This window comes from Anoplopoma fimbria, chromosome 6 (genome assembly GCF_027596085.1).
Source record: "Anoplopoma fimbria isolate UVic2021 breed Golden Eagle Sablefish chromosome 6, Afim_UVic_2022, whole genome shotgun sequence".
Classification (NCBI taxonomy): domain Eukaryota; kingdom Metazoa; phylum Chordata; class Actinopteri; order Perciformes; family Anoplopomatidae; genus Anoplopoma; species Anoplopoma fimbria.
The window spans coordinates 12,005,716-12,020,400 of record NC_072454.1 but is presented as its reverse complement, the minus strand read 5'-3'; the positions used below and the strand labels follow the sequence as shown (position 1 = coordinate 12,020,400).

The 14,685-nt window shown below is 42.0% G+C and overlaps 1 protein-coding gene across 1 annotated transcript in view; it reads right to left on the bottom strand.

Moving 5' to 3' along the window:
* The window catches only part of lrmda (leucine rich melanocyte differentiation associated), a 192,022-nt gene that overhangs the window by 23,483 nt on the left and 153,854 nt on the right, over positions 1–14,685 (bottom strand). The window lies entirely within an intron of this gene.

Sequence of the window (14,685 nt, the reverse complement as noted above, 5' to 3'; positions counted from 1 at the left end):
GCTGAATGAGAGTCATTAATCCTTAGGGATTGGTACAGGAAATGTTGGAAACACTTCACCTGTTTTAGTACATAATGTGGCAGGTCATGTTTTATTACTTCTCACGTTTTGAGGAGCTTCACTCCTGTCTTTGATGATGTGATATACGGCCTGGTTAGGGAGGAGAGGTCTTAACCTTCAGTCAGCCATGACCTCCTGTAGTGGTCAACTAAAGGGTAGCTGTCACTCACTCTGAGCAGCCAAATGCAGCACGGTTATGTAAAGGTAGACCTTTCTACAGAGGGGACATGCAATTTGCATTTTTAACTGGCTACCTTATTTAATGACACATGATTGAAATGTGAGGTAAATATGTGCATAGATTCCCGGCTGCAAAACAAAAAGAAGCTATTGATTTTGAGCAAAGGTAACAGTTTAGGCTAAACAGACAAATGCTGCTTTAAGACAAAGAGAAAACAGAGGCCTAAATCTCAGAGCAAGTTCCGGAACAGGTCAAGAGTTTTCTTGTGTTGTTGTTATTTTATGCACTTTCAAGGTCCAAAACATCCTCTTCCTTCCCTTAGCCTTTTAGCTAGTGGAGCAGGCAGTTTATCATGACACAGCGATATCCGATGCCTTTGCAGAAATTCTTTCCTTTTCTGCAGGAAGGAATTCACTGGGTCTTTAATCATAGCAAGGGACTCAACTGACAAATACATATTAGAGATGGTTTGGAGCTGCATTTTTCCCACTTTTATTGTTGTTTCTCTACATGCCCATGCATAACCTTGAGAAATGGAATGGTCTGCACTGTTAAATGGAACCATATTCTTCATGGGCAAAGAGAGCACTGTGAATTGAAAACGATCACATAATGTGCTGTCAGATAGCATCTCTAAAAGGCATTAGGGCTGGCCAGCATGTGTGTCACATTACACCAAAGAGAAAAATGGCAAAATAAGCTTATTCTGAGACCTTACTGCATATGCTGGCGGACCATGCTTTTGAAAGAAACGGCTTGGAATAGAAATATTGTTTTGACAGCAGACCTGCTGCCTATGGAGTGGCTGAAACCTGGTTGAAAAAATATCACAGATCACTCTCTGCTTGTACACTGATTTGTATGGAATGTGTAATGCAAGAAGTAAAACAACCCGAAATAAGAACTTAATGTGCTCAGTAAAAAAACACACACACACCCCATTTGAGTAAAAACAATCAGGTATTCATACTCATGTTTTTTTTACTGTAGCAACGGCAAAATGGATATTGAAATAGGCCAGAAAGATCCTGAGCCAAAATGACCATTTACCAAATTACCATTACCACAACGAATAAAGTCTCGTTTTTATCCTAATTTTGCCATTTGGTTTCAAGGCTATAATTGATAAAGGCTGTCTATGATACATATTATGAGCTAAAGGAGCAAATCATCCATCAAGAATTGTGAGCCCTCTCTATTTGATCTACCTCCATGCTCTTCTGAGCCACTGTGGTGTTGCGCCCCTGCCTGCCTCATTTCCTGACCCGCTTGAAAGATCACAAGCCCGGGCCTCTTCTGGCCTGCTTGGCCCCAGAAAGCCCCTTCTAATCCTGCTGCTTGCTCACAATTAATCTTACTAGTTGCCACATTATTAACAGCACCACCCACAGACTATGTTAGGGGGGCGTTGGAGGAGAAAGAGGAGAGGGAGGACTGCTTGGGTTAGCTGGATACTGAATAAAGCCTTGGGCTGGGTTTGGTCCTATGGGACTTCAGTTGCTTGCATTCAGTATTACCACCCACCCGGTCCCCGTGCTATGCATGACACCACCACTTCACCTCCCCAGTATCTTGCCTGCTGATCAAACACCCTGTCCATTCAACATCTGTGGTTGTCACTTCCTGTCCTATCCAGAAGAACCATTTTACCCCACCCACAGAACATCAATCAGCCAGCTTTCTCATGTCCTGATCCTCCCCTTTCTCCTCTCAGACTTTTCTCCATTCCCCTCCACATCTGCACTCTTTTACTTTAGTCAACAGCCTGTCCAGAGGAGGAGAAGCAGCAATGCTTATAATGAAAAAGCAACAGTGAAGGATCATTTTCTGTCTTGTACTTACTTTAAGGAGGATCAATGGATTGATGTGTGAGATAATTTCAATATATTATACAGTTAACATACAAGCAGACTATAAAGATGGACTATATCACTAGTCTTTGCGGACCGATGTGATGTTGTTTACACTTAATTGTTATAATAAACACAGAGTGTTACACGACCGAGTAATAAATTAATAAAAATCCCAAATTGACACAATCATTATTCACATTTAGCTCTTAGCTCTAAACAAGCGCTTCATCTTTGATCTTAGTCTCTTTATTCCCCCATTCTTGTATTCTCTCTTTCTCTCCCTTTCTCCTTCTCCTGTTTTCTCAAGTTGTACCTACACTGAACAGAGGGAGGTGCTGCTGTGTCGTGTATTTAAGATGCTCCTGGCCTCCCTTTTTTCCTCTCTTCCTCTCTCTCAGTCTCTCTGCTGTCCAGATTAGTCTGCTCATCAAGCTGAGCATTGTTTTAATTTGCTGGGCCCGGGGCATATGCTGAGTGTTCACATCATTATTGTCTCTGTGCAATGTGAGTTATCACCACAGCTTATGATAATGCGGCACAAATTTACAGGCTGGGGAGCACCATGGATTCTGTGATAATAAAGGGTGGACAGAGGGGAGTGGAAATAGGGAGAGAGAAATGAAGAAAATGTGTGTGTGTGTGTGTGCGTGTGTTAAAGAGAAAAGGGTGGTGGCAGAGAGAGGAAGCTCTGTTGGATGTCATTATGAAAGATGATTCCCGTACTGGATAATACATCACACCAATGCTGTCTGTCTTCTCCCTTTCTGTGTTGTTATGCGAATAAATGCTGATAAACCCAGAGGCAATAGTGATTATTACTTCCAAAAATCACCATAAGAGAGAGGGGAGCAGGAAGAGGGAGACAGGGGAGGGACAGATAGACAAGAAAAGCAAAACACAAAGAGAGCCACACGGAGCTCGTAACCACCTCCACAGTGGGGTTCCTGAAAATACGAGATACCAAAAAGTGAGTCGGGGAAGGTTGACGCATATCGAGGTGTTTTTTTTAGACGTAACTGCAACTAAGTTTACAAAGTTTTGCGAGTTTGGCTGTCGATTTCAAATCTTGATGGGTGTGATATTACAGAACATTACACTAATACAACTGATCCAGAAAATATTTTTACTAGAATGTGATAATGATGTTGGTGCATAAAGTAACGAAAGTAACACACTTCTTTCCTCTCTCGCAGTCGGGCTCTGAGGTCTCACCCTGACCAGCTCATCCCGACACAGGTGGTTCCTGCCTTGTCTCACCTCACCTCTCTCTTTAAGACTGACCAGCAATACAATCTAATTACAGCTGCGCTACAGAGGGAGACCAGTGTAAACACCAGCCCTTTTTATCTCCTTATACATCTGGACAAGTAGACAAAGTGCTAAAAGGAAATAAATGTGGCCTGACAGCCACATCAAAGAGTTCAGCCAGAGGCTTAATGCTACTTAGGGCACAGGAATGTTGTTGCTAAGCATCAGCCCGCAACCTATCAGGGTGCAAAGAGGGCCCTGTCCTGCCTTGGAGAGGGAGAAGGGGAAAAGAGAGAAAAGAAGAGAGGGATAGAGAGAGAGAGAGAGAGAGAGAGAGAGAGAGAGAGAGAGAGAGAGAGAGAGAGAGAGAGAGAGGGGGGGTGGGTAGGGAAGGGGGCTGACATTGAGGGGAGGCTAGGGACTCAAGGAGATTTTTGTAGCTTAAAGCAATTGTTGAAGAAACAAGCCTTCTGTTTTGTTTTCTCTTGACACCATTTCTGCTTTTTGTGCTTGCAAAAGACATGTATAAAAATGTCTTTTGATATGTTTTCTCTTTGGGTCTAAATCAAAATATTTCTTTTGTGTCTGTGCATGGAACTTTTTTTCACATCTTGTCTGTGTAAACTGGTGCTGCTTTCTGATCATGTTAGAGATCAGAGGAGACACAACTTGTGAACTTATTTGAGTCAACATTTAATGCTGGCATGACACGTTTATTTCTTCACTAGATAGAATTCTTTTGTGATCCATGTGTCATACTTCTGAAGTTACGAGGTTATGTACAATGCGACACTTTTTGAAATAAACAATGAAAAAGCGAAGAAGTAGCACCAGCTTGCAGCGTCTTACAGCATATAATAGCAATGATGAAAAGAGAAATGCTCTAATTCACTACCAATTATTAAATCTACCCCTAATATACAGTTACACACAGGAGTTTGTGCATAATGTCGAGTGTTTTCAAACAGAAGCCTAATATTATGGTGTACTAATACACATATATTATATTTGGAAATAATTTTATAGCTAGAAAAAAAGCTTGTGTTGGTTGAGGTAAAATTGTTTAAAGACGACCTAGTGAAACACTAGTTTAATAAGTCAAATTCTTCTTTTTTTTATCTGACCTTAATTATGGTGGCTAAGGGGAGAAGAGAAAATATAATAATGTGTTTTAAATCGCTGTTGTGAGCATGAAAAGCATTAATTCTGTTTTCTTAGGTAATGGCAGAGGGAAGAACATTTGATGTAATGGTGCCTGCGCTTGTGGGTAGTACAGCAGTCTTTTACTCAGCAGGAAGACTGCTGAGCATGTGTTTAATGATTTACCAGTTCTACTCCAATGAACTTGCTCTGAGTAAATGTATCATATGATCACTGATCACAAGAGCAACTGTTCCGATGTTTCGCTCGGGGCACGGGGCCCACGGAGCGAACCAGCAACAGTGAACATTGCCGTTTTGTGTATGGCAAAGCGGCAGACAGGCAAAGGTTGAGTGCTGCTGGACGTTAATCATCCACAGCGATGACTCATAGATGGTAATAAGGCTGTATTTGTTTTTAGGTTGAAATTTAAGAATCCGTTCGACCTTTACTAGGAGTGTCTTGCAGAATAAGTGTAAGTGATTTAAAGCAGAAATGTATTCCTACATTACAGGTATGCAGTACAATTAGCTTGAGGCTATTTCTTATTTTGGTCTAGTTTGACCTTTGCATTGGCACAGAATATGTAGCTACAACGTCACAATGACAAAAAAAGAATCACAAAATGTTACTATAAAACAATGATTAAGTGTATTATTCAAACTTTTACACAAAACAACTTATTGCTTCATATATTTTCAGTAGAACAAACTATTTCTTTTATCTCTAAAACAGGAGAAAAAAGGAAAGTGCGAATGTTCTGATCTACCTGTGACAAAAAAAATCATCTTTGTCAGAGTTTTGCCTTATTTAACTGGTGTGAAATAAATATTTTCATCTTTCCAACACAAACACACACACACACACACACACACACACACACACACACACACACACACACACAGGTACCAAAAGCACAGCAACTAAGGAGTGTGACATATCATGAGGCTTTCTGTTCTGATTAGGGGCTGTAGCTAACGTCAGGGCTGTTTTCTAGAGTGTAGGATGTTTAATAATTGAAGACCCTGTGAGCGGGCCTGTCACACCAGCTTGTCTAGAATGTTTCCTATGCAATTAGACACAGAAAGACATTTGAAGAGGACCCACAAAAAGAGCCACAAAAAGTGACATGTGAACTTAAAGGAAATTAGCTCTTCACACGAGTGAAATGTGAAGGTTACTTAGCAATGCTTAACTCAGACTGCTGCTGTGTGAAGTGTGTGTTTGACTCAGCCTCGCTACGAAGACTGCGATTTTCTTTACTTTGAGCCGGCTTCAGTCAGTAAGATCACAGAGGGGATGAAAACTAATTTTGACTCAAGGCATACGGAGAGAAAAAAGAGGAAAAAAAAACCCCTGCGATATGTCGAAATAATGAGATCTCTTGATGTTTTCTGGGAAGATATGGGATGATGCAGACAGATGCACAACTCACATCTCCACCCAAGGACACAGACACACACACAACCGAGGAACATTTAACCACAACTTCAAAACACACAGATTTGCATGTGCGTATGCACTCACATTAAAAAAGCTCACACACACCCTTTACCATTATTTCAATGCAAGAAACACTAATGCACATGTACTTACATGCTCACTTACGCTCAAGCACAAACACAATCTGATTTGTTGATAAGTACAGATGCAGAAAAGTATGATGTGAAAAACAGCACAACCACAGTTATTAAAATGTAAGAACTCTGACCTCAACTCAATGCAACATTTTTAATTAAATAAAAACATAAAAAAGAATTGGGCTCATTTGTTTATGTTTTTACCACCTTATTCTTTGAACATTTAAAGATAACCTTAAAACATACATAATAATGATAGTTAAACTAAATTAAAAATTAGATTCCTCCTTATTTTCCATTTGAAAATATTACACGACAAACTGCAAACACAAATCATTAATATTCTACCTATCCATCTCTGCTTGCCTCCAATCCCTGACAACCTTTCGAAAGAAATTTCCAGCATCCACATGTCTGAGTTTCACATCGCAATGATAACACTGTCATCTTCCACACCTATCATAAGTCACAGGCAAACAACCCAGATCCTCCGTCGAGAGACAGAACCCTCTGCGGGCCTGTAAGCTGTATCATTACACCATGTCATCTTTATGGCACGGAGCAAAGCCCAGCTCTCTAATTACACTCTGCCTACTCCATTTACCCAGACAGGGACGGAGCAGCAGGCAAACAATGCATTAAAAATGGAGTGCTTTCCCCTCCTCTATGGATGCCCGTGTTGTTCTGCTGGTGGCCGTCGTTGTCTCCTGGTTGTTGTTGTTGTTGTTGTTGTTTCTCTAAAAGCTGTGGAGGAGAGATAGCAGAGGGCCCACGCCACTGTGCCTTCCCCTCCTCGACTTCCCCACCTCCTCTCTTGTTCAACCCCTTTCCTCAGAAGGACTTATGAAGGTGAGTGGCTGTGTGACAGGCCAGGAATAAAAGAGACAAACCAGGGATAAAAAATTAAATAAAAAGTAGCTGTCTTAAACAGTAATTGCACTCCTTTGCTGGGCATGCTTTCAGATATATAAACCTGATTTACTGTCGGCGTTGTTGCCACAAATCAGAGGGCCCTCTGAGAAACACTCGTGCTATGAAATTGTTTAATCTCATCAAGTTCTGCTTTCACAGCAGGCCATAAATCACATAGTCTTTGTTATCATAGACCTCCATGAGCGCCTCTGAGGCAGGCAATGGATCGTGGGTATATATAATCTTGACTGCGCAAACAGCAGGATCTGAGCAGCCTGAAATACTTTCATATTAGCCGCGGTGCAGCTGGCGGAACACAAGCGCCCTGATGGATATCTCATTTCCTGCGCTCTGCATCTATTTCGAGCAAATTATTACTGCATAAATTTCTTGTCAACAGTAACGGCCAATTAATTAAGTTAAAAATGCACTCGTGATCACATTTACACACCGAACAGGAGAGCTGGGACAATTTCCCACTAACTGGATTTACCGCAGGGGTCATTGTAATGAATGATTTTAAACTTCGTCATAAAGTCGCAGACAGGCCAATATCTACAGAGGAGCTGCGGTGCCGCCTAACCCGCGACACATTTGCATAAAGTATATTTATGTGTAAATGCTGGAGGACGACAGCCGGTGTTAGGAAATAAAGTTTACAACTACAAAACAAAATGTCCGCCAACCTCTGCCTCACTAGCATTTCATCAAAGACATGCAGTGAGGAATTGGATAGGGTTCATTGAAGCACCTTTTGCCATTTAAAATACAAAATATACACATTTAACAGACCTCGCAATCTGAATGAATTATTCATTATGTATGAGGGGTTGGGTGTTTGTGGGGGTGGGGTATCGGTGGTTGTTTATTCAGCTTGGGCCGTTTATCAGACAGTGAGGATCCCACGGCGGGGATGAGCTCGGAGATTTATCAGTGTTTGGGCTCCAAAGCAGATAAATCAAGGGGTGTAATCATGCTACGAGTGGCCCAGCTGTGACCTCGTAGTGAACTAATGACACAGGGATATCTAAGCCCCTTTTCCTGTTCCTGGGTTAGGCCCTGAGGTTAGTGTCCTGTCAGACACAAAGCTAAAAAAAAAACAAGGGGAAACTTAAGGCCTGCATGTCCCTTTGTCCTGTTTACACAACACCACCAAGCAGGATTGTTCACCCACTACTAAAAATAACTGTGTTGGAACAAAGTAACGGCAGAGGGCTACTGTACAACAGTGTTTGCTCAAACAATAGCAATGAGTATCGATTGCAAGTATACACATAGCGAGTTCACAAGCTGCTATTCACAACAGTCCATGTAAAAGATACTGCTGTTTGGCTGAGGATGTCTCCCATTCCCTCCCAGAGCAAAGGCTTTTCTCCTGTACTGAGCCTGCTCTGATTTATCATGTCTTCTGCTAGCAGGCTGTCCGCTGATTAAGCCAGTGGAACTTTGTTTCACTCTCCTCTCTCTTTAATCTGTCTCTCAGCGAGATAAATTAGCCAGTGCCGTGCCAGCTCCTGCTCTCTTTACCTCCCTCCCTCCGTCTCTTCCTCTCTCTCTCTCTGCTTTTCTCTCTGTTTATCTTCTCTGTCTGTCACACATTGAGAAGGGAGCAGACACATCTGCTCCTACGCTGCTGCAGGAGATAGTGCTGGGCTACATCCCTGGTCAGATTTAGAGTGTCTGTGAGTGAGAACGAGAGGACGAGTGTGTTTTTCCTCTCTTTTTCTCTCCTTGACAACCTTCTGTCAAACAATCTCTCTCTCTCTCTTTGGCTGGGCTTATGCGCTTTGTTGTTAGCTAATAAATTTGGAGAGTATTTATGATCTGCGGCCCCTATTCTTAGTCTTTTAATGGCGACACGTTTGTGGGTGAATTAAAGCAGGGTTTTATTCACTAGGCTGTGGGCCAAAGTGAGGCCTGGGTGCCTCTGCCTGTGAATGTTTTCCCTTCTCCACTCTTGCCCAGGTGGTAAATCACACTCATTGTCAGCCAGTGCTAAGTTAGTGTGCGTCATTGGGGAGAGCAGGAAGCACTGGGCATAATTCTGTCCATCAGTTTAATTTATTGTATCGGTAGCTTTGTAATCTCCACCCCATAAATTCCAGGGTCTGACAGAGAAGAATTTGGTTTTAAAGGCAGTGTTCATCAGGATTTTGCTTAGTTTCTCTCTGGGCCTTTTTGCTCTCATATTCAGCCATGAAAATGAAAATGAAAATCAAAACCTTGCACTGTAAAGGTTAGGATACTGCTCTATTTCCTGTGCTACTGTATTTTTATAATTATAAAACAAACATATTATTTTTGTCAGGTTATCATTTACATGAACAACCATTAAGAGTCAAAAAAGAGGGAATAAATACAAAAAGAGTAAAAGAAAGAGAGGGCTGAGCGGGTTCAAGGACATGACCTTGTTTGCAGGTTTTATTTCAGGATAAATATAAAGCTTAATACAAGGGCACTGCTGCAGCATCTGCTTTGCACATAGTGCACTTGGCTCCCCTTCCATGCCAGTGAATATAAATCAGGCCAGGCATCTCAATGCTAGGACTGACTTCTAGAGGCCAACAAATCTTTAACATGAGATTAAGGCCTCAGAGGGGTCATCTATCTATGGGCAATACGGTTTCACTGAGTCATGACTGATGTGTACTAGAATGTACAGTATGCAGTGTGTAATGGTCTTACAATTCATTACTCAAATACGCAATGAATTACTTCTCACAGTGAGGATTTCTAGGCGGTTATAAACAGAAAAGGCTACCAAAACAAAAACCATTTGCTAATTATTCTGGAAAAAAATAAATATGCATTTAATAACATTACAATATATGTATGTGTATAAATGTATATATATATATATATATATATATATATATATATATATATATAATAATAAATAATAATAAATAATAAAATTAACCTCTCATTTTCTACAGTTAGTAAGGAAGACAAAAAACTGAAACTAGACTGAACTTAAGATGTGTAACGGGTATTTTGAGTTAACTGTAGTAAATGTAAATGGTGTCAGCTGCTATGTGTCACAACAAAGAAAGCAGACAAAAACAAAGCTGCCAATTACCCTATAAAACATGCATATCTTGCAAAGCATGGGTCTCCTTTGTGGGTTTAACCTACCAAAGGCAACGGGTGGTTTACAAGATGCTCGCTCAGTGGATACAATTGTGTTTAGCATAAAAGGGAACACAGACTGTGAAGACCTAACAATGAACCATATCTCCCTGTAGCCTTTTCAACGCGCTACATTTACATATCAAGCCACTAGCCTGATATGTAAACACATTCCATCAGATGCCGCCATCGCAGCCGATGAGAGCCATTTCAATCCTCCTATAGCTCGCACACGGTGTAGCATTAGACAAAGAGAAAGAGGCCCGAAAGAGACATCTCATGTCATCACCCAAGAGAGATAATGGAATTGTTATACATCCTTGATCACAGACACTCTCACGGCATCTTGCTCTCTTTTTCACTCATTCTTTGTCTCACTGCTCTTAAAGTCTCTCTATCGCTTTCCCTCTCTTACAAATGTGCGCGCACACGCGCACACGCACACGCACACGCACACGCACACACACACACACACACACACACACACACACACACACACACACACTGACACACACGAGTAAAAAATTCCAGCACACTTCAGTGCGATAGCTCCTCTTCTCTGTCAGGGTTTCATCTCAATAGCTTTTTTATCTGTGGACTTCAATTTGCAAGCCTAGCTGGAAGGCAGCTCCTCCTGATATGTTAATTGCAGGGTACTTAAGCGCTAAAAGATTAACATAAAACCCTTTGGAAACAAGCTAATAGTTTATGATAATTCGTGCATGGCCTTTGTCTGTCTATCATTACATTGCCTCTAGCGGTAATTTTATCAAGGGGCTGTAAAATATCATTTAAGCGAGTTCACTTCCAGATAATTAATAGTAGAAACTGTATTATTCAATTGAGCCACACTGGTGCCATTAACAATATGGCAACTAAGCTATAATTAAAGTATTTTATTTTATTAACCTATTCATAACGTTGTGCAAATGATGACACTGAGACACAGAAAGGCGTTTTTTTTTTCTTGCCGAAGCACTGTCACCAGGGCAATTACAGAAACCCAGGGTTGTCTCCTCAGTTAGCAGAGCTGATTGAGTCTTTTGAATTAGCAGGTGTGTGCATGGCTAGCATACCTCCCACACAGAGAGGGGGCACACAAGCAGGAGACTTGCACATAAGCACAAGGAATCTGCTGAACTGACAGATTGGAATTTGTGCTGTTTGTCAGGACAGCGAGATTTAGATTGAGACAAAGATTTAACCTGGATTTGAACCAGCACTGGGTGAGATGAAAAGATTTCAAGTAAAGAGCGTGAAAAGATCATAGCTCAGAAATAACTCGCAGTTCAGAGACTGAAATAATGCCATGCTGTAGGGGTGTACATTGACAGTGGGTATCTTGATCATGACTATAATATATTTGCCATACAGCCATTAGTTAAGTATTTTAAAAAGTCAAGGATTACCCTCATAGATCACATCCATCTGAAATTTCTAAGCACAACTGTGTAGGCACGCTTGTTCAATGCATGTACACTGTGCTTGTGTGAAAATATATGCATGTTTGATAGAGACACATTTGCCACTTTACACACATGTGCATGAACACCCCCCCCCCCCCCCACACACACACACACACACACACACACACACACACACACACACACTCACACATGCAAACGCACACACACACACACTCACACTTTCTCTTTCAGACACACCATCCCTCTCATGAATAATACAAAAACTCCTTTCACCAAACAGCTCAAATAGCTATTCATTCATCTGCATACCTGGAGCCTTGCAAAATGATTGGCCCGCCATTACCGCTGAAAAAAAAAAAGACAGAAATGTTCCCCAAACAATTTGCTTCAAAATGAGACAGGAATGATTCTGTTCTTTTCAACGGCAGAGACAGGCCCCTATGCATAATGATGTTAGCGTAATGGGGTGACAGATAGACTGGGGGACCATGACATTAGCATGAGAAACGCACCAGTGAGCAGCCGCTCAACTGTGGTCTCAGAGGGCCCTCAGACATACACTCTGAACATCGTTTGTCTCACAGCTCTACGAGCCTGACAAATGAAGACACGCCGTGTTTTATGCCAGGCAATATACCATTCCACTTTAGCAAACACGTGACTTAATGACAGAGGAAACCTGTCCCTGCATTACACAACCCCACTATCTCTTGTCTTATTAGTGATGAATAACCTCATTCAAGGTTGTATGGAGAGCAGGGTCACAGTCTGCCTTGAGGAGGTGTATACAATTCAAAGACACAGAGGTTAGCACAATTAAATAATGAGGAGCTATAACCCTTTATTTATTATGTCTTTGGACGTAGCCTTTTCAGCTGGTTACATGCTGAGAGTAAACTGAAACCACAGCTCGACTCGGTTAAAGATGTGACCTACAGTAAAAGCTATTTCCAGGCCTAATAAACTTAAGGCAAGCATGACAGTCAGGTAGAGAACACCACTGCAGGACTTTAAATCTTTATGAGTGGGACAAATTCACAGTCTCACCTTTAGGAACTAAAAATGACAGCCACACATTTGTTTTACCGAGTGTGAAGAGACATAAGAAGACATCGCAAGGCCAATCAGCAGTACAAACTGAGAAAAAAGAGACTACTCTAAAATCTAATCTCAGAAACCAGAGCATGCTAACATTTTTTTTTTTGCATGGCCTTCAGTTTGTTAAGGCTAACAATCTCTTTTATAAAATTGCTTAAGTATCTCAAAGCTTGGGGAAGGTAATCATATGTTTATAAGAAGTGATACGCCACATATAACATCCTGTCAAAATCTAGATGCTGCAGACATGAGCCCCAGCCTAAAAATGGTAGAGATCTGACAGCCTTGCCGTCCACAGCACGGCACTGTGGAAGGGGTGAATGCCTCCTGTAAACAGTTATCTTCCTTGTGAGTGTGTGTCTGTGTGTGGTAGGGCCTGGCGACAGGAGCTTCTCTGAGGCTTTATCGGCGGCATGACAAGACAACCTGTAATATACGAGCATCTGGAGCTCCTCTTCAAACACAGCCTTATCTCACGCCAAACATTCCCCGAGGCCATAGCAGAGCAAGAGTGGCCCAGAACCAGACCAGACAAGACCTCACACCGTCTCAGCGTATCCCAGCCAACCTGTGAGCCGAGTGGCTGGCGCGCAAGCTGGGAACAGTCTATCAAAGTGCATGCGTGTGTGTGTTTACAGGGAGTGTTCGATGAGCGCAGCCCCGACAGCTGAGAACAACAGTGTGACATTACAGTGACGGAAATCATCTGCTCAGAGTTTTTCTTCCGTCTTGCTAATCGGGCTAGAGGTTAATGGTGTTGCACTCAACACAAATGGACACGATCGCTCTTCATCCACTGACTTAAACATAAATGTTGAGACTAGATCTAAACACCCATCACTCATGTTGCTGTTTGGGGGAATTTATTTTACATAAATCTTAAGATAAATAGTGAAGCCATTACAGATCTCTGAGAGGGCAACGTGAATGAGCTGCATGCTATCACTTTCAAACTGATAAAAAAAATGTTTTAACGACTTTATCAAGACCACGGGTTTGTTAAACAAGTGGGGGGGAAATCACATTGAACCACTCTCTCAAATATTCTCAAATCTTAAATCCTTAAACATTGCAGACATTTATTCAAGTATGGTGAGTTTCATTGCCCTAAACAATCTTTCTCTCAACAAAATCACTCAGTAGCGTCGAGAGAAAGCAGCTCAGTTAGGAAGCTGCATTCTTTTCTCTGTGTTGTGTGCTCTGCTCGGACCGCTGCCTTCAGCCAGACTATGGGGGGGATGTAGACATGCCCCTCTCTGGGGCCTGTACATACGGCCTGTGCCTCACTTCAAAGAGAGGGCATAAGGGCAGTGTACTCCCCCCCAACTCAGATCCATTCAGCTCACAGCTGATTCCTCTATGTGTGTGTGTGTGTGTGTGTGTGTGTGTGTGTGTGTGTGTGTGTGTGTGTGTGTGTGTGTGTGTGTGTGTGTGTGTGTGTGTGTGTGTGTGTGTGAATGTTTATGTGTGTCTCACTTTGACTCTCTCTAGGCCCCTCTAGCTTTCATTTCAGACCGCTTTTCTATTCCCTTGTCGTATTTCTTTTGGTTCTGGAAGATGGATAAAGGAAGACATGGGAGTACAACATGGCTTGTGTGTGGGTGAGCACATTTGTGTGTGTTTCTTTGATGTCTGATAACGAAGGGCAATACTATGCAAGCTCTAAACATGCTGTCACACAAGCCCACATCATGATTCACAACGTCATGCAAAGCCCACTGCAAAGTTCTGTGAAACGGGAGCAAAAGAAAATCATAACAAAGGGCTGTATGTTGACCTCCACATACCTTGTGACCAATGATAAACATCAAGTGCTAAAAAGACAAAAAGAAACGTAGGGAGGAAGAAAGAGAGGAAGTGCGTTTGAAAAGGAGATTGAACACCGGAGAGGGAAGCTGAGCTCAGTGGCTGCGGCACAGGGAGGTCCGGCCCTCCTTTTTGATCTCTTCATCCAGATGAAAGAACAGCGACAGGGAGGATTATGTAGGACAATTGCGCTTTCTCAAAAAACCCTGACTTGATCGGCTTTTATGAGAGCCCTAATCATTTTCGATTAG